Raw genomic sequence first — 20,760 nt, 5'->3', positions numbered from 1 at the left:
TGATGCCAAAGGAAAGAGGGCTAGACGATGCAGATATGGCAAACTTATCAGATAGTAGCCAAGAACTAGGGCAGTTCAAGAATGATAGCCTCAATTGTTTTGTTCAAGTCACAGCCAGGGCTGCCTCCTGACCTCCTGAACGACAATTATTTATTATTTGTGTGAAATTTGTTTTTTCCACATGCGCATGCTTGTGGAAGTCAGAGGCCAACATCAGGTATCTTTTTTTTTTTTTTTTTTTTTTTTTTTTTTTTGGTTTTTCGAGACAGGGTTTCTCTGTGTAGCCTTGGCCATCCTGGACTCACTTTGTAGACCAGGCTGGCCTCGAACTCACAGCGATCCGCCTGCCTCTGCCTCCCGAGTGCTGGGATTAAAGGCGTGCGCCACAACGCCCGGCAACATCAGGTATCTTACTCTATTGCTCTCTGCCTTATTTTTCCAGACAGTGTCTTTGCCTCTTCTCCTCTCCCTTCCTTACCTCTTCCCCCCATTTCCTGTTCTTCTCCTTTCTCCCTTTCTTCTCTTCTTCCCTCTCACCTCTCTCTGAACCTGCATCTATCAACTAGCTAGTCTTGATGGCCATCCTCCTATCTCAAATCCCTCACACCAGTGCTGGGATTAAAGAATGTACTGCCATGGCTGCTTTTTTATGTAGGGTCCAGGGATCTAAAAGTAGATCCTCAGGCTTTCAGAACAAAAGCGTTACCCACGGATCTATCTCCCCAGCCCAAACTTCCTTAAAAATAATTCAGTTAAAGCTTATCAATTAAATTAGGTCATATAAGCAAGAGTGTTTGTTGATATATGCACTGTACTAATCTTTATGATCAATACTTGATGTACTAACAGCCATCAGATTTCCAACCAGTTTAAGACAGAACACACATTAGAAACATTTACAAAATTTTGTTAATATAAGCAGCTTTTTAAAATCTATTTTATGATGATAATCTAGCTACCTATTTCTCTATCTCCTCTGTCAACTACTGCTGCTGACATGATCAAGCACCAAGAACCATGCAATGATAGATTAAACACTCTGAGTCTGTGAACCAAAATCTTTCCTCCTTTAGATTTTTCTCTTGAGTATTTTGGTCACAGTTCTAAAAAACTAATTAACACACGCACACACACACACACACACACACACACACACACACACACACAAACTGATAGCAGTGAAGTGGAGTTTTTGTTGTGTCTAAGCCCAGTCATGTGGCTCTTAAGCCTTTGGGACTGATTTATGAGAACTAGAAATGTTAGGAGCTGTAGGTTAGAAAAGATCTAGAGTGATAGTTGCTCTGGTAGGAGCTCAGAAGCCAAGTACCAACAAGAATACAACAGTGAGGGCCAAGCTCATGAGCTTCCAAATCAGAATGAAGACTCTATGGAAAACTAGACTAGCAGCAACTTATGTTACATTCTGGTAAAGAATTTATATACAGTTTTTCTGTGTTCCTAAGACTCAGGCTGAATTTAAAAGCTGGATCTACAGCTTCTTATCTCATGTTTTTCCTGATATTGCTTGAATTTTGGAGAGACTTCTCATAGCCAAGTCATATCTTTCAGAATGCTACCTGTTCAAGCAGTCTAGTGGCCAGATCTAGACCAATGTATAGCTAAGGCATATACATCCGATCCCTAAGCACCAGAAGCTTCCTGCTGTCCTTTCAATATCTCTGTCTGTCTGTCTGTCTCTCTCTCTCTCTGTCTCTCTCTCTCTCTCTGTCTCACTCTCTGTCTCTGTCTCTCTCTGTCCCTTTCTGTCTGTCTCTCCTCCCCCCTCAGAAAAATGTTATTACTTCCCTTATGTTTTCTTTTATACAAACAAGTAAATGACCCGAGAGGAGGCTATTCCTTCCAGAAAGAATTTACTGCAATTTCAGCATCACAGGGCTTTGTAAAAGTTAGCCATGATCTAGATGCTCCACATTACAAATGTGGAGCTATGATAATTCTCAAGAAGTGAAAAGGGAAAGAAATGCTCCTATATTTTACTCTATATTGTGCATTTGAACTAAGTCAAACTAGAAGAATGTGTTTAATGAAATATTTTCAAGTTATGTGGAACTGTGTGGGCTGTTCAAATAAAGAACACTTAAACTAGGCCGTGCAGTGGTTGCACATGCCTTTAATCCCAGCACTTGGGAGGCAGCGGTAGGCGGATTGCTGTGAGTTCGAAGCCAGCCTGGTCTACAATGTGAGTCTAGGACAGCCAAGGATACATAGAGAAACCCTGTCTCGAAAACCAAAAACCAAAATATACAAACAAACAAACAAACAAACAGAAAACCCCACTCAAACTAAATATATTTAGAATAATGTCTGTGAAGAGGGCAGAAATCTAAAAAAGCAACAGTCCCTAAATTTTATTTTCCTTCCATATGTCAGGGAGTCAGCAAGCAATGATAACAATTTCCCTCTCATCTAAGTTCATAAAGTACTAGCTGGGACACTCTATGGCCGTTACGGTTAGTTACCATTTTGATCACCCTGGGCCCTCATATGGCAAAGTTGGTTAGGAAATAAATAAAGCCCAGGTCATGTCAGCAAGGCAGAACTTTAACAGAAATTCAGAGGAAGTCATCAAAATGCATCAGACTTAAACCTTTCCACAAGTAGTTTGTTTTCCTAAAACAAATGAATTGGGTAACCAGGTCCCTCAGGTAAAACCTGTGTTTGACCCTGAGTCCCATAAAAGATGGTTTTAGTGAAGCTATACAAAATGGAACAGTGAAGGCCCACCTGAGCAAATCTCCTTTGGCTTCCTGAGAGGAATATGATAGGAATTTTAAACTGATTAGCTCATCTAACCTCAAGATAGACCTTGAGATTTTTACAAAATAATGGTAATGATGATGAGGAGCTAGCTAACACCTATACTGATTGATCTACTATGCATCTGATGCTACTGTAAGCACACTGCACAGGTTTACTCCCTATAACGATTTCATAAGTACCATGACTGCCCTTATGTGTTACACATATTGGACACAGAAGCACAGTAAGGCCAGGCAGCTGTCCAAGCTCACAGAGCTTCAAAGTGTCAGAGACAGGAGTCAGGCTCACCAATCTTTCTGAAGTATACTGATTGATGTCAACAAACCACTCTTTCCTTCCTCATTCCTATTCCAGTTTGTGGCCGGTCACTCAGAAGAGGAACCAAGACAGTGTTCATCTAGGCCTTGGCAATTCTCTCTTGTAGCTTGCTGGTTCACTTCTACATCACTACTCACCAGCTCTGATGTGCTGGGTGCTGACTTCCTCTTCCTGAGCCTTCTTACAGTAAAGCATTTGTGAAAAGATTGAGCACAGCCTTTATTTGGGGTAAGCTCATTTTTCTTCCCAGGAGAGATCCCTTGTTTTTATGTGGGTAAGATTTTTGGAAAAGTTATTTGTGAGGCAGGGATATTAAAAGTAAATGAGAAGTTTCACATAAAATGCAAGAGTGAAGATCAGTAATTATTAGTTATTATCATCATCCTTGAATCTGTCTCCTTCTCTAGTCTTATTTCTAAGGATTCCTGGGCCCTCATCTCCTCTCTAACGCCTCTGGTCTGTTTTCCATCCAACCTAAGTCTTACAACTAGTAAAAAAGAAAAGAAAAAGAAAAAGAAAGAAAGAAAAGAAAAAGGAAAAAAGTCACTGAGGTTCCTTGAAATTACAAACGGCATTCTAATTCATGGAGAATAAGACCGCAATACCTTTGTTAGACCAGAGTATGCAGTATCCTCCACCATTTAGTCATTCCAATCTCTCTATGTGACTGGCACACAGGACCACCTCCTCTACAGGTCCTCCCCAGAGTAACACACCTTCTCCACACTGCTTCACTGTTTTATCATGTTGTTCTTGCCATGGAAATTACTGTTAATTAATTTCTTTTCTATGTGCTTTTATACTATCATTCTTCACACTATATCATACAATTGTATTCTTTCTTTACAAATTAAATTACACTTCCTTTAGAAGGGACACTAGGGGGCTGGAGAGATGACACAGTGCTTAAGAGTACTGGTTGCTCTTCCAGAGGACCTGGGTTCAAATACCATTACCAACATGGTAGCTTACAAGCATCTGTAACACCAGTTCCAAAGGATTTAACATCCTTTTCTGGCTTCTTCAAGCACTGCATGCATGTTGTACATAGGTATACATGCAGACCAAACACCCATGCACCTAAAATTAAAATAAATATTTTTTAAAGGATTTTTATTTTTATTTTTTTAAGAATTTTTAAAATCCAGGTATTTTTTTTTAATATCGCGAATGCTTAGCAAATGCTACAAACAGTAAGAAGTCAATAAATACCAACTCACTTAATGCAAACTTTGACAGAAAACACTTAAAATACTCAAATACTTTCCAAAGATTTTCACAAAAAAAAAAAAAAAGATTTTCACAAGCTAAGGCCCTAATATGAACACTTAGTAAAGCCCTTTTCTATTCCACAGCTAGCTGTGACATACTAAGAAATGTGCTACACAAACTCCTAAAAACCTTAGCAAAGTTTATTATCTTTAAAAAATGTTAAAGGAAAAAGAATATTAAGAATAAAAGTCAGTATATTTTTTGCATTATGTTAAAGATTATAATTCAAAGACCGCAGGCTTTTTAAAAAGTTCCTAAACTCTTATTATAGTCGCATAGCTCTTCATACTTGTTGAAGAAACACTAAAAATAACCTGAAGCCTATACATAATGTGAAGTGAAAATAAAAAAATAATTTCTATAGCAAAATCATAATGATCAACAGTTTTATATGTTTTTCTGGCATATGCAAACGTTTTCACAAAATAAGGTCAAGGATTACTAAACAGATATTCACAAGCTTTAAAGATACTGTGCAACTACCAGTTCAATCAGGCATTTAAGTCTTATTCCTTCTTAAGTCTCTGAGGGGCGTTGAAGACCAGACAGTTTAGTTTTACAATCAAATTTAGTTGATTAGGGGATAAAATCTTTTTAGATCAAGATAAAGGCGTTAAGTTAATAGAGATGAGATATGATAGATATTGAATTTCATTCAGAAATTTAGACCCAACAAGACAAGAACGATTTTCACTTTAAGCATGACAAACACAAATAGCCAAATCACTATGAATGTAACATTTATATAACTCATGATTGTCACATGGTTCTTCCTGCTGTATGTACTTTGTATAAAAAAAAAAAAAAAGAAAAAGAAAAAGAAATTTATCAATACACTGTGATATAAATATAAAAACAATAAAAAAAGTGAGAGCATAATAATTCTCAAAAAAAAAAAAAAAAAGATAGCATGCAAGCAAGGTAGAGAGGCTCAAACTTATAATTTCAGCTCTTGGAAAGCCATACGGGATAACCATGATGAGACTGAAGCCAACCTAGACTACACCTTGGAAGGTCAGACAGCAGTTTCCTCTTAGTCTTCGGTAATATGTACACAGACAATACCCTTTTTTTTTTTTTTTAAAGATGCATTTAGTCGGTGCATCCCAATAGAAAAAAAAAATGTGTTTCCTGTTATATTTCACTCCAAGAAAAGTAAGAGTAGAGTCAAACCAAGCTGTAGTTGCTAAATTAGCTGACCTCTAACCAGCAGGGCGAGTTGGGGGAGATGAACTCAGGGTCTGGGAGAACTAAAGCAAGAAAGAAATAAACATTTTCTGAGAAAAGAGTTTTAAATATAAGCAACACTTTTTCTCCCACCACACTGAACATCATCACAGTTGGTTTCTATCACTGTGTTGAGAAAATGAATGGGCAAGCTCAGCATGGTGACACACATGTGTAATTCTAGCACTTGAGAGGTTAAAACACGAGATATGCCTCAAGTTCAAGCTCAGTGAACTCTAGGCTAGCCAGGGCTAGTGAGCCACCTTCCCAAAAGAAATAATGATAAAATAGGCACAGACACATAAAGAAAAATAGTTAAAGTTATACATGAATTACATGCTGGAAGCCAATCGCTATAAGTTCCTATGGTACCCAGATATATTTGGGCTATAGAATTGCATTCCTAAGCCACACTAAAATGTTCAGGGTGTTGACAGTATAGTAGATGGAATGTGAGACTAAAATTAAAGATTTTTTTAAGCTTTTGTTTCTCCTCAAATCTTTATGAACCCCACACCCACCACTTTTCAACTGTAGGTTTGTTGTTGGTTTGTCATTTGTCAGCTAGCTAATCAGTTGAGGTCACTCTAAACTGAGGATCTTCCTGCCCTAGCCTCCTGAGTCCCCAGTACTAGATGTGTACACTATGCCAAGCCTGTCCCTATTATCCTTACATTCAGAAAAGTAAAAACTAGGTAACTTCTTTTTTATTGATAATATTCATATTACATCTCAATTGTTATCCCATCCCTTTTATCCTCCCATTCCGCCCTCCCTCCCGCTTTCACCTTACTCCTCTTCCCTATGACTGTGACTAAGGGGGACCTCCTCCCCTGTATATGCTCATAGGGTATCAAGTCTCTTCTTAGTAGCCTGCTATCCTTCCTCTGAGTGCCACCAGGCCTCCTCATCCAGGGGACATGGTCAAATATGGGGCACCAGAGTTCATGTGAAAGTCAGACTCCACTCTCCACTCAACTGTGGAGAATGTCCTGTCCATTGGCTAGATCTGGGGAGGGGTTTGATGTTTACTGCACGTATTGTCCTTGGTTGGTGCCATAAAAACTAGATAACTTCTAAATGTCTCTTTGGACTGTGAACTTTCATAACAATACACTATGAGAAAATATAGCAGGCATGAAGATCCACTCACAATTCTAATTACATATTTCAAATGTCTCCTTAATGTGAGTATAATCAGGTGTTGTCAAAATAGCATTTAAAACATGATTTAAAAAAAAAAAAAAAGGAGTGGAGCTGGAAAGACGGGTTGGGAGTTGAGAGCACTTGCTGCTCTTATAAAGGACCCAGCTTCAGGTGCTAGTATCCATATCAGGAAGTTTACAATGGCTTTTCACTCAGCTCCAGGGGACCTAACATCCTATTCTGATTTTGTGGGCACTATTACATACGTGTTGTACTTACACTGACTCCGGCTCACATACATATAAACAAAATAAATATTAAAAAATAAAAATAAACCAGTGAGATGGTTCAGTGGCTGAAAGTGCTTGCTACAAAACCTGACAACTTGAGTTCAATTCCCCAGGACATACATGGTGGAAGGAAAGAACACACTCCTGAAAGTTGTTCTCTGACCTCCATGGCTCATACTACACAGACACACAGACATATTTTTTCTCAGACACACATAAATAATGAATGTAAAAATATAAGAAATAGAGAATGTTATGCCAGTAACTTGAAACAAATTACTTTAAAAATAGTCTCCAAAATATTTAAGTAAAGCTAACAGGAAAGAATGCAAGAAGAATAATTATCAGCATTATTATGTTTGGAAGTACCATTGAGAAAAAGTTCAGAAAACAACAAAGCACTTTAATCTTAAAGAAATTCCAGGTCAAGACTGAGGATATAGCTCAATGTCAGAGTCCTTGCTTGGCATTCATAAGACACCAGGTGCAACCCCTAGTGCGCGTGCACACACACACACACATTAAAAAGATCAGGCTAGGCTGTAGAAACAGCTTGGGCAGCAAAGTGCTTCCTTTGCAAACATGAGGACCTCAGTATGATCTTCAGAACCAATGTTTAAAAACAAAAAATAACCTGGGCATGGTGGTGCATCCATGTAATCCCAGCACTGGCTAGTTCCAGGCCACTGGGCTATTTAAATAAAAAGTAGAACTCACCTGAAGAAAGTCCTCTGGCCTACACACACACACACACACACACACACACACACACACACAAAGTCAAAATGCAGTGAAGTCCAAAAATCAAATATAGAAAGCACGGTAATGAGCGAGCTGATGGACATCCATAGCTGCCCTACAAGTTACACCAGTACAACCTTGCACTGGCCACACTTCAATGGATGAATAACCAGAGGTTACAACACTGAATGCATTTTATGAAGTGATAAATATGGTTTGCTACCCTTTCAAAGAGGCACCACTGCTTTAATTTCACACTCATCCAAATAGCCCTGTTGCTCCAATACAATCACCGTAACTATGACTACTGCCCTTCTAAGTGGTGAAGACAACAATGTAACTAATAAAAACTTCAACAAGACACATTTGACCAGACCAATGTTAAAGAAAAGGAAAAATAATATATTATTATTGCTTTTTAAAAGTTCATAATACTTTAAAAAGCATACAGATTTAATTCTCTTTGTGGTAAGAAAACACAAATTATTATACTTTTTTGTTGTTGTTTATTTGGTTTTTTGTTTTTTGAGACAGGGGTTCCCCTATGTAGCCTTGGCTGTCCTGGATTTGCTTTGTAGACCAGACTGGCCTTGAACTCACAAAGATCTGCCTGCCTTTGACTTCCTGAGTGTTGGGATTAAAGGTGTGCATCACCACACCTGGCTCAGATTACTATATCTAATCAAAAACCATTTCCAATGTACAAAAACAGCTAACTTAAAAAAAAAAAAAAAAAAAAAAAAAAAAACAGGTAAGTACAAAGAAAAAAAAAGCCCCAGAAAATAGCAAACATCCCAACAATCTTGTGGGTAGCTTAGGGCTAACCATTCTAACAGCACAGAGAAAACAGAGTTGTAGACTGGGTGTAAACTAAATACTACTCACCCACTGAAGTATTTGACACTTTTAATTGATAAATTTGTCTTGTTTATTTAAAACACATCTCCCAGGATACAGAGAGAGGGCTCAGCAGTTAAGAGCACTTGTTACTCTTGCAGAGAACTCAAGTTTGGTTCCCAGCACACATACATATTTAAATCTTTTTTAAAATTAATAAATATCTTTCAAGCTGGGTGCAGCGAATCTCAGAAGAGGCTAAGCAAGTGGGATTGTGAGTTTGAGATTAGCCTGGGCTACAAAGTAATACACTATCTCAAAAAAGCCCCAAACAACAAAACATACTTCCCTGCTACTCTTGCCTTTGCTGTAACATCAACACTTTTTGACTTGATGTTCTGCCAGTTCCCTTGGTTTTTAACCCCTCATCTCCACTAGCGTCTTCACTGCTTGCATTTAAAACAGAGGAGATACCCCATTGGCAGCTACTCTTCCAGGATTACTCAAAAGTCATCTATAATGGAAGCACACTTCACCTCTGCTCAGCGCATTGCAGCCTGGCTGCTGCTCACAGTTCTCTATTGAAAATACTCAGGCCAAGAGCAACACTAGCCTTCTAATTGCCAAATCCATCCCAACAAGCACATTCCAGTAATTATCTGATCAGACCTGCCTGTGAAATACAAAGCATATGATAACCGACCTGTCCTTAGCCCTCTCTTCTCTTTTGACTTATGGATCACATATATACTACACACATATATTTTGTGGGTTCCTCTTCTGATTACTGTATAGTCTCTGTGACTGGATTCTTCTCATGTTGATGAGATTCTGGATTCTCTCCTCCTCCTCACTTCACTTTTTTGTGCTCTCCTTTTATGAACCCAGACACTTCTGAGGTTTCACCTATCACCTATATGTTTAATGACTTCCTAAATGCTCATACAAAGATGAGTACAGGCTTTCTTATATAAGATATAGCCAGAAAGTCTCAGGACAGTTCCATGGCACTACTGAAAATAATCTTAAATTGGTACCCTACAAGCGCTTCTAATAAAAGACTCAGAGCACTAATTCTCAGTATCTACCCTTTTCCAATGTAGTGCCTCTGCCTACCTACACCGGGGTGACCAAATACCTCTCTATTTTTCCAGCATAGTCCTGGCTTATGTCTATTGTCCAAAAGTAACTATTAGTGACACCCTTTTGTTCTCAAAATACCATTTGGCCCACAAACTGTATGGTTGCCCTACATACTCACCCATCCCCCTGAGGTTTTGTACCCACTAGGTTAAGTCCTCCCTAAATTTTTGGTTGTTTTATTTATAAGAGCATGTACATATGCAGATATACATGTATATGTGTGCATGACCTCGAGTGTCATCCTCAGAAGCTCAAAAAATCTTTTTTGAGACAGGGACTCTCAGGGCCCTGGAGCTCACCAATTAGGTTAAACTGAACAACCAGCAAGACCAGGGATCCTCTTGCCTCTGCCTTCCCAGAGCCAGGTTTTCAAGTGCATACTACTAGGGTCAACATTTTTACATTGCTTCTGGGGATCAAAATTAGGGCCTCACACATGAGGCAGTCATCTCCTCAGCCCCTTCCCTGTGTTCTTTACTCCCTTTCTGAACCCTAGTTCTGTTGCTTAGAAGCTTCTCCACCTTCACCTCCTCTTCTCTATGAAGATCATTTTATCAAGATCTCAGCCTGGGAAGAAAAGTCAGTGTTCACCTGGTTTCCCACCACAGTGTTTTATTTTTTCTATTTTCAGAGTTACAGTTACAGTTGTTGTCTACTGACCAAGGAGTAGGTCATTACCAATTCTTTTATTTTTGGTTTTTTGGAGACAAGAGTTTCTCTGTGTAGCCTTGGATGGCCTCGAACCCACAGCAATCCACCTGCCTCTGACTCCCCAAGTGCTAGGATTAAAGGAGTGCACCACCACACCCAGCATCATTATCATTACAAACAATGTTATATGCTCTCCACAGGAGCTGATCTTCTGGGGTTCATTATCTATGAGAACAAGTAATCATAATATACTAGACTTAAATGTCAACCTTTATTTTCCATGGTTCCTGCTTTGCAGGTCAGCATGGCTTAACAGTTGGTCACAAGAATTTTCAAACTAGAAAGACTCAGGCACTCCCCAGTTTGTACCTTGGTGAAGGCTACTGACCAGCACTAGCATTGCTATTATTGTGATTAGCACTATTAAGACTGGCTGCCCAGCTGTATTTTAACCCTTATTCCTTAAAATTGCCCCAACTCCAGAATTTCAAATTTAGAATTTTCCTATATGTGTCTTCCCACCCCATCTTTTGTATTGCATTACTACCATAAATCCTGCTCATAAATTCTTTTTTTTGCTGAGATTCTTCACCTTCTCCACTCTCCAAGTATATCAGCCTCACGTTGGCTTGGCTTTCCTTCCTGAGTAGGAGCTCTGTGGCTCATCCCTTGAACAGTGACCTCACTGCCACCCTGCATTCCTTGGTGTCATACCACCCTTCTGCCTAGGTTCTTCCTTAAACCTTTCCTTCCTATTCTCATCCAGGGTCAGTTTACCACACTTGCTTTTTCACCTAAGCAAACAGGTCACGGAGAAAACTACTTAACTATTCTGATAACGTCTGTGAATTTGAGATTTCATATCTCTGGAAAATATTCATCAGTATTTAGTAATTAGGTCACTAGTTATTGTTTAAGTTTCATCTCCACACAAGAGCTCTTTTTCTGGACTCAATCAGCCACAAAAGAAGAAATCCAATACACTAGGTTTAAAATGCTTCCCCAAGCATACCCCAACCCACGTTTTTCTTTCTGTCTCAGCACATAACTTTGCTTCATAGAGAAAAGAGGCACCATCTTGGATGTTCAGCTGCACCTCAACCCACTCCCTTATTTCCTTTCCTTTTCAAACAGAAGATGCATTGCTGTTCTTCTGAGTAACCCTTTTCACCTCTGCTCCTGGGTCCACCCCTCCACTTTCTCTCATATTATATTTAATTATTCAATTACCATCTTTCTCTTATAGGATGTTACTGTCCCTCAATCCATGCAAGTATCTTTGACTTCACTCCTTAAAGAAAAACACACCTCATAGGGTATCAAGTCTCTTCTTGGTAGCCTGCTATACTTCCTCTGAGGGACACCAGGTCTCCCCATCAAGGGAACCTGGTCAAATATGGTGCACCCAAGTTCATATGAAAGTCAGTCCCCATGCTCCCCTCTCCACTCAACTGTGGAGACTGTCCTGTCCATTGGTTAGATCTGGTTTGAGGTTTGAAGTTACTGCATGTATTGTCCTTGGCTGGTGCCATAGTTTGAGCAGAACCCATGGGCCCAAATCCGCCCATCAGGGGGAGGAGGTTCCCCCTCCAGTCACAGTCATAGGGGAGGGGAGTAGGAGGTAAGCAGGAGGGAGGGAGGAATGGGAGGATACAAGGGATGAGATAACAATTGAGATGTAATATGAATGAATTAATAGAAAAAGATATTTAAAAAAAAAAGAAAAACACACCTTCAGCCAATCACATCTCACAGTTCAAACTTCCATATACTGTCTCCTCTTCAAAAGTATCTGAGAGACTATATTTACTGAATAAAGATGTTTTTATATAATTTGACTTAATTTTTTATACAACTTGCTTCACTAAAAGAAATTAAACAACTACATTCTCCAAACTGAAAACTGATGTATTTCATTTTCTTTTCTGTATTTTAAAAATTAAAAACAATCAGCATCACTATTCACCCAGTTCAGACTCTATAAATCCTGTTTTTACTCCTCTTTCCTTTAGCCCATTTCTTAGGCTATTGCTACTATTGCTGACACTTTTCCCATCTTAAACTAATTCAGGGAAGAGTGGTTTTTGAAGATTAAATAAAATACTGAGTGTGTGTTCTACACATAGTGAAGTGACATAGAAAGAGCATACTGTTATTATGCTATCTTTGGCAAAGTACGTATAAAGTTAGATCACTAACTTGTTGAAATATGGATGAGTCTTAGTAATCAATAGTTTCTTTTCTTATCATGAATCATGAAGTACTTGGCAATCTGACTTGGAATTTTTCTGAGACTCGGTGTCAAGCAATTTCTCAGATTTATCCCTCTAATTCTTCAGTTCTGAAATGTAAAATACGCAATTCTTCCTGGGCAGGATGGTACACGTTTCACTTCAGCACTCAAGGAAGAAGGATCATAAATCCCAGGCAGCCTGGCCTCAAAACAAATGCATAAACAAACAAAACGGCAATTTTCAAGTTTCTGGCAAAAATCTACTCTCTTTAAATATGAACTGTCTTTTATAGAGTAGTTTTAGGTTCTCCTCAAAATCAAATGGAAGAAAGCATACATAGCTGTCTCCACACATACACAGCCTCTCTGGCTATAAACACTCCATATCACAGGTACATTTGTTACTACTGAACTTATATTGACAGGTTATTCTCATCCCAAAGCCATGGTTTACATTAAAACTCACAGTTGTACATTCAACCGGTTTTGAAAAACATATGATATATATCCATCACTGCAGTGCTGTGCTGCCCTAAAAATCCTGTGTTCTCTGCCCATTTATTCTTCCCTTTCTTCAAATTCTGATCTTCTGTCTACAGAGTTTTGTTTTGCTTTTTCCAGACTGTCTCATAGTTGTAATAATAAAGTACAATTTTTTCAGACTGGTTTCTTTCATTTGGTAATATGTACCTCAGATTCCTGTCTTTTAAAGCTTGAGCTACTTTTAAATACCATTTATTAAGGTGTAATGGAGGACATATAACACACTTGTACTCTTTAAAGTAGATAATTTGTTCAGTTTCAACATATATATACACATATGTTGTCATAATCAAGATAGTGAAACCTGTCTATCACTCCTAGTACATCCTGGTTATCCCTCCCTCTGGGCCTCTCCCCTTACTTTATCAATACCCAGCCCACCACTGATATGCTTTCTGCCACTACAGATAAGAGCACACTTTCTAGATGGAACGACAAAGTAAGTACATAGTAGTTTTGGTTGGATTGTGATTGTGTGTGTCCAAGCATACATATGTATCTTGGGGGTGTCTGGCATTCTACATGTAGCATAACTATGTTGTGTAATCTTATAACCCATTCCTCAATTACTAATTAGTAATCCACTATACAAATGGCTCTTTACTTTTCAAAGATTGGTAGAAACAGGGGTGTTTGTTTGTTTTTAAGATTTATTTATTTATTATGTATACAGAGTTCTGCCTGCATGTACACCTGCAGTCCAGAAGAGGGCATCAGATCACATTATAGATGGTTGTGAGCCACCATGTGGTTGCTGGGAATTGAATTCAGGACCTCTGGAAGAGCAGTCAGTGCCCTTAACCTCTGAGCCACCTCTCCAGCTGTAGAAACAGTTTTGTAAACATGTCTAAGTGTGTGCAGAACTCTACTGTTCACCTAATTTTTCCATTTTGTTTGTTTGTTTTTCAAGGCAGAATTTCTCTGTGTAATAGCCCTAATTTCCTGGACTCGCTTTGCAGACCAGGCCGGCCTTGAACTCACAGAGATTCACCTGCCTCTGCTGCCTCTGGAGTGCTGGTATTAAAGGCCTAATTTTTCCTTTTATTTAAAATGGCTAAAAGCTCTCATTTCCTCATCTATTGTGGGTTTCCGTTTCAAAGACCTAACCCTTGAATGGAATGATGAATAGCCTTTTGGACAATAATTTTATTTCTTTCTTGACTAATCAAGATGATTGGTTTTAGGCATGAGTATCTCATGTTACTGGGTATTTTTTTCCTTATTCTATTTTCCCCCCAGCATTTAGACTTAGTAAGAATTCAAAATTCCCAAATGTATCAGAACCCTCTCAGTTACTATAAACAAGGCCAAGGGAATTAAGAGACACAAGGATAAACACTGATGAGAGGCAACAATGAGAATATAGCTGCCTCACTGACTCCAAGATCAGTTTATGATTACTCACAATCTGACAGTTGTATATATTTTCAGGATAGATATATTGAAATTTCATTATAAAATAGTAGGTATTTTCTGGCTCTTTATTATAAAGTGTAGATCTCAGGACCAAAATCAGATGTTTTCTAATTACAAGTATTTTTAATTCTTGTTGTTCGCTTTCATAGTACTGGAGATTAAACCCAGAGCCCTATGCATGCCAGACAAACACTCTAGCACCATGCAACATCCTTAACCCCGTGTTTTCATTTTTGAGACACAGCCTCACTAAGCTGTTAAGCTATCCAAGCTGGTCTTGAATATGTGATTCTCCTGCTTCAGCCTCCCAATTAGTTGGGACTACAGAGATGCTCCATCAAGTTTTACAGATCAAAGTACACTGGTCTTATACTTTATATTCTGATTTTTTTTAAGTCTCCATTAAAATGTGATGGTCTATTTATTTCAAGTGATCTGTAATGAAACAAAAGTATTAAGATAATCTTTTTGTCACTGACTTATTAGAAAAGCATTTAAAAATTCACGTCTTTTACATTGTAATTTCACAAATAGCCAAGAGAAGCCACATTAGATAACATTTCTGGGGCTTAAATTCTTTCTAGCAGGCACCTAAAAATAATTCAGAAAAAAATCAAATGAAGATATTAAGTTAAATATAGCTACAAAAGATATGCTGAAGTTCTGTATTATATGGCTTTTTCTACAACTAAAACTAACAAACACATAGACTAAATGCAAGCAAATAAAACCAAAGCTACATTTGGAAACATGAATGACTAGGTTGGTTCAAAAGAACTAAAAAGAAAATAAATGAGCCAGAGAAAGGGCTCAGTGAGTGAACTTTCCCAGCATACTCAAGGTATCAGTTTGGTTACTAACACTGGAAGAAAACAAACAAAAAAGTAGGCATGAAGTAAAAATTGTCCATTTATGAGCAAAATTGTTACGTTTCTGGAATAGTCAAGGCAACATAAAACGTTTCTGCGATGCAAAGTCACTAATGTCTACTATGAGTAATCTCCACTTGGAGGTTTAATTTTATCTCCTGAAACCTAGCTTCTCAACCAAGCCTATTTTTCTCATAAAACTCCTAGTCCCTATCTATTCTATCATTCTTGCTAAAGACAAAAGTGTTGCTGTCCTCTACACCTCTACACACACCTATTCAGAAATCAGTAACTTCTCACCGCAGCTACCATCCCTACATCATTTCTGGACAGCATTATGGCAATATCCCCACACATGGTATCTCTGTTTCTGCTCCTGCTAATCCCTTCCCCAAAGGTGGTGTATTTTCCAACAAGCCCCATGGTTCCTCTGAAAAACAATTTTGATTTTATCATTTTTTTGCTAAAAATGAGGACTCCTCTCCCTACAAAGGCGTTTAAGGCCTTTCAGTCTGATCTCTCACCCTTCTAATCAGTCGGTCCTCTACAACTCTTTCTTAGCTGGCTCTAACACAGCCGGACCAGCCTCTCAGCTCTCCATTTGCCTCAGGGCTTTTTGCAAGCGGCTTTCTCATTGCACACCCTTCCCTCAGAACAGCGCATGGATCACCCCTCACTTCCTTCCGGTTGATCAAATGTCACCTTCTCCAGCAGGCCTTTCCTAACTAACTCTAATCCAATTGCAACCCACTTCTGGCTCCCTGTCTTCTCCCTGCTTTTTTTCTCTAGGCCCTTTAACATCATCTGACAAGTGCACATTCTGCTTATTTACAATCTGCAGTTCTTCCAGTAGGATGTGTGTCCCAAGGGGGGGGGGGGGTCATTTATCTGTTTGTAAAAGCTCCTGGCCCACAGTAGGTGCTTAACAGATCTTTACTTAATGCATATGCTATAAATGCAAGTTATAGTCTAGGAAGTATTTTAAGGTAAATTAAAGTACAGAAACTCATTTTCCCCTATGCCCTCTCTCTTCCAAAGTCTTTCAATTATCTGTACATGTTAGTATCAATGTGGGTGACAGCAAAGAGCAATTAACAGAAAAGTTACTTTCAAAGCTCTTTAAAAACAGATATCCCCTACTAATTAACTACATTAGTAAGGTTTCTAGGTGTGGACATTAAAAGTAATGGCAGACCAGCCAAGTACATACAGGAATAAAAGCACAATTCAATGTGCCATACCAATCTGTTAAACAAACCCTTAGAGAAAATGCAAAGTGAATTCGATCCTTAAGGAAACACTGGCCAGAATTCAACATAAATGTGTACTCAACATGAGTCAACACCCTTAAAATTTTTCTCACCCCATCAACTACCAAGCAAGAGCTGTCCCTGGGTGTGTGTGACCGGCTGAACATCGAGGATGTTTTGCTGTTTTGTTTATCCCCCTGAGGATTAGAAGATGAGGACGCTTTGCTTGACACCCTGAGCTCCAGCTCTCCATCATGAACCCTCGGCCTCCGCCCGGTGGCAGCAGGAGTCTCCCTGGGTCAAGTCCCTATTTCATTAGCATCTCAGTCACTGCTCCAGAGATGCGCGCGAACCACCAAGGGTAGTGTGCGGAATCCCGCAGCAGGTGTCACGGGGAAGGGAGGATAGCGGGGACTCAGGCGCACCAGGGTGGGGATGACAGATGGGCCCGAGGCGCGAAGTGGGACGCCCGGAACCTGTCAGCTCCTGCTGTCACCTGCAGGAGAGGTCCAGACACACTGAGGGTAGCGGGGGTCCCGGGCAAGCGCTCCCCGAGGTGAAGCGCCCCGAGGGCGCCCGCCCGCCCGAGACAGCCGGCCGAGAAGTAAAGTTAGTATGGGGTCCGCGCGGCTGCCACAGTCCTCGGGCCCAGGACCGCCTCAGTCAGGAACCCTGCAGAGCTCGGAGCGCGAGCGAGCCCCAGCCGGGCCGGGCTCCCGACACCACCGGTTCCCTCAGCTCGGCGCGACCCCGCCCGGGAAGCCAGCCACCTTCCCGCCATGCCCCGCTGAGGTCGAGACCCCCGACCCTCTAAAAGAGCCCGCAGTCATATTTACCTCCGCTCTGTGGCTCGCCACGGGCTCTCACCGGTGCAAGAGAATCCACGGCTGCCGGCCAGCGCGAGCTCTCACCCCCGCCCCCTCAGGTAACCCGGGAAACCGGGAACACCACCCCTTCCTCCCCCGCCCGGACCCAGACCCGCGCCTCTGCGCGTGCGCACAAGCCCCGCCTCGAGCGCCTAGAATCCCGCCCCGCCGGGAGGGCACGCCGGGGTCGCCAGCGTGATGCGTGGAGCACCTCAACCAATGAGAGAAAGAAGGCGGGCCAACTGCGGCTCATCTGAGTTCCACCCCCTCCGGCCTGTGAAATGCTCTATCCTGCTCCGGAGAGTCAGTCCTTGAGGTGCAAGCGTATCTTCTTCCTACTGTAAATTCAACAGTCACTGGAGAAACCACATCTGTATTCAGAATGACTGACTGGCTAAAACTTTGCCCTTATGGAGAGAGAAATGATCAGCAGCCAAAAGTATCTTGGATATCTTTAGGCCCTTTAAAAACCACTTATTACCAACTACTGTAGCCAACCTAACATCTTTGTAGTTGTTATGTAAAACGTTTGGAATGTATTGTTAAACTTAGCCAACGAAGGATATCGGGGGAGATTTTCCTGCTGTGCTGTAGTCTGTCCACCTGATGTCCTTTCTTCTATATTTGGCAAATGTATTGATTTAGTAGAAATGTACGATGGTCTTTTGTTTTATGCCTATATGACCTCAAGTAAATATCTTCCACAATAGAGCATGTAATTCTGGGAAACCTGAATCTGTATTCCTAAAGCAGTGTTCACTCAAATTTGCCTCAGAATAAACTGTCTCTTATTCCCGTGTTTGTTTGTTTGTTTGTTTTCCCCATGGACAGTATGTGCAATGTACTGTCGTCCTATCTTCTGCTGAAGGTCAAGGGATAAAAAGAAAAGTTCACCGAGATGGAAGCAGGGCTATCTTCAAGACAGCTTTGAGGCCAGACCTTATACTTATGTCAAGAAATAGAGACTTGCAAAAATTCTGGGTTCCAGGTATAATACCCTACCTAGCCCCGTTCAAATATGTTTGCATGCAGTGGGCCATGTGGCAAAGATCCTTGCTTAAACCAAACTTTAGTCAGACTTTTGAGCCTTCTCCTTGGCCCACGTGCTATGTGTGCACATCTTTGGAAATTCCAGGTTTAGCAATTGCCAAGGTAGTTTAGCAAGAACCCACACATACACAATCACACCCTCCCTATCTAACAAAAAAAATGTTTCAGTCCCCACCTTTGGATCTGTTCATGCTGGCCTGCCTTCAGCAAGAATCTTGTGAGGTTGGTGCAGCCAGAATTCACTCAAGTTGGTATCCTCCATGGGTTCTTTGGTCCTTGATATAAATCCCCAGTAGTGTGTTTAGAACAGAGGCCAGCTCTGTACCTTGGTCTCTCTTGTTGCATTTGTCCTGAATAAAATGTGTCTTTGCCACTTTTAACTTGTGGCCAGCTTTGGTCTTCTCTGATGACTATTAATGTTACATACCTTAATATGTCAGTCTCTCCTGAGTGTGGGAAACAGTTAAATAAAAGGATATCCGAGCCTCATCACAGACAGCCCAAGTGAGCCTAACGCTGACAAAAATGCTGCCGTAGAAGTTTTGACAGCTCGGAGGCCACCCTTTCTCACCTTCCAGCCACAACTGTGGCAGGCCTTTGAAATATCAGAAGCATGGGGAAAGAGTCAAAGCTGTACTGAAACACTGATAGATTTGGTATCATTTGGCAGGGTTTGTTTTATTTTTTTATTTTTCTTTCAAAACAGGGTTTCTCTGTATAGCCTTGGCTGTTCTGGAACTTACCTTGTAGACCAGGCCAGCCTCAAATTCATAGAGATCCTCTTGCCTCTGCCTCCCAAGAGCTGAGAGTAAAGGCATGTGCTACCATGCCAGGCTTCATTTGGCAGTTTTTAAGTCTTCCCAAATAATACAATCAATAATCAAATAGTTTATGGCTTGATCATGTGCCAGAAGAGTAGGGTAGGGAGATTACAATCAATGACAGACAGAACACTGAAAGCCCTCTTATCAACACCAAAGCATACACATACTAGTTAGAACATGTCTGAAAAAAAGCTTATAGTATACAACTGTGAAGAAAGGCAGGAGCTGTGTCCATGACCTATAACAAGTCACAACCCTCATGGCCCGTGCTTTGTGCCTTTGATCTTTCTTTAGCTCTGGCTCAAGCTTTTCTTCCTCAATAAACTGCCCTCTTTGTTTCTGCCACTGCCCCATGTGGCCCTGGTCTAATCATTTGTCTAAGACACAAAACCTGGAAATTCCAGTGGGTAGCTTCCATACTCCATAATGTGCCTACGATAGTAGGAGTCATTGTAGACCCATTGCCTCCAGTCACTTTTTGCACAGGAATTGAGATATAATTCAGGACGTTTTATCCAAAGGTTATTTGTCAAATGCAACTCTTAATTCCTCAACTCCCTTATGGCCTGAGGATAAAGCATATTATACAGTTGCCCATTGGTGTGGCTTAAGGAGTTCTCTGGGAAAATTCCTCTCTTTAAAATAACTTCATCTGACTGTAGTATTCAACCATTAACAGCTCATATCTTTAGGCAGAAGTTACCCACTTCCTCTGGCAGACAGTCTTTTAAAATGCCAGGGCTCTAGGGATGGGCAGCATATAAATCTCTAAGAATCAAATGAAAGAAACGCCACAAAATGGACACTTATTTAACAAATATATAACGAGCATCTCCTAGGTCCTAGGATCCTTGCCTAGCACAATGCCAGGTACTCGAAATGCTGCAATGTCTCTAAACACAAAGAGGAAAAGTGGTTAAGCCTTATTGGTTGCATGTTTACCTAAAACTGAATATATTCCTGTTAATACAAAGTTCATCCACTAATCTAAAGAAACAACAATAACAAACAAACAAGCCATTTTAATGAGCAAAAAGTCCCAGAAACTCAAAGTAACAAACTGTTTTCTGTTTCCCTTGGAAGGAAGATTATAGATGAATGATCAAGATTTCATTAAATGGAAAGAAAATGAGAGACATTACATAACAATGGTATACATTGACCCTCAAAGTATTTTTTATTTGTAAAAGGTCATTTGTGACATTGTATGTCTAAATCATAAGGCATTTTAAACAAAAATTACAGTACTTATTTTGTTCAAGAGCATTTTATAATTAAGCTAGGTGTAGTAGCAAACACTGGT

General features: G+C 40.2%; 1 protein-coding gene across 1 annotated transcript in view; it reads right to left on the bottom strand.

Annotated features, from left to right (window-relative positions):
- Positions 1–17,663, bottom strand: part of Lyst (lysosomal trafficking regulator) — a 153,945-nt gene extending 136,282 nt beyond the window's left edge. Inside the window, exons 1-2 of the mRNA XM_051167838.1 lie at positions 17,554–17,663; positions 3,237–3,332 (exon numbers count right to left, since the gene is read on the bottom strand). The gene's annotated coding sequence lies outside the window, so the exon portion shown is untranslated. The remainder of the gene's footprint in view (positions 1–3,236; positions 3,333–17,553) is intronic.
- Positions 17,664–20,760: the final 3,097 nt, after the last annotated feature.

The sequence above is a fragment of the Acomys russatus genome, chromosome 3 (assembly GCF_903995435.1).
Source record: "Acomys russatus chromosome 3, mAcoRus1.1, whole genome shotgun sequence".
In the NCBI taxonomy this organism is placed as follows: domain Eukaryota; kingdom Metazoa; phylum Chordata; class Mammalia; order Rodentia; family Muridae; genus Acomys; species Acomys russatus.
Note: the sequence above shows the minus strand (reverse complement) of the source record. Positions and strands in the feature narration are given on the sequence as shown.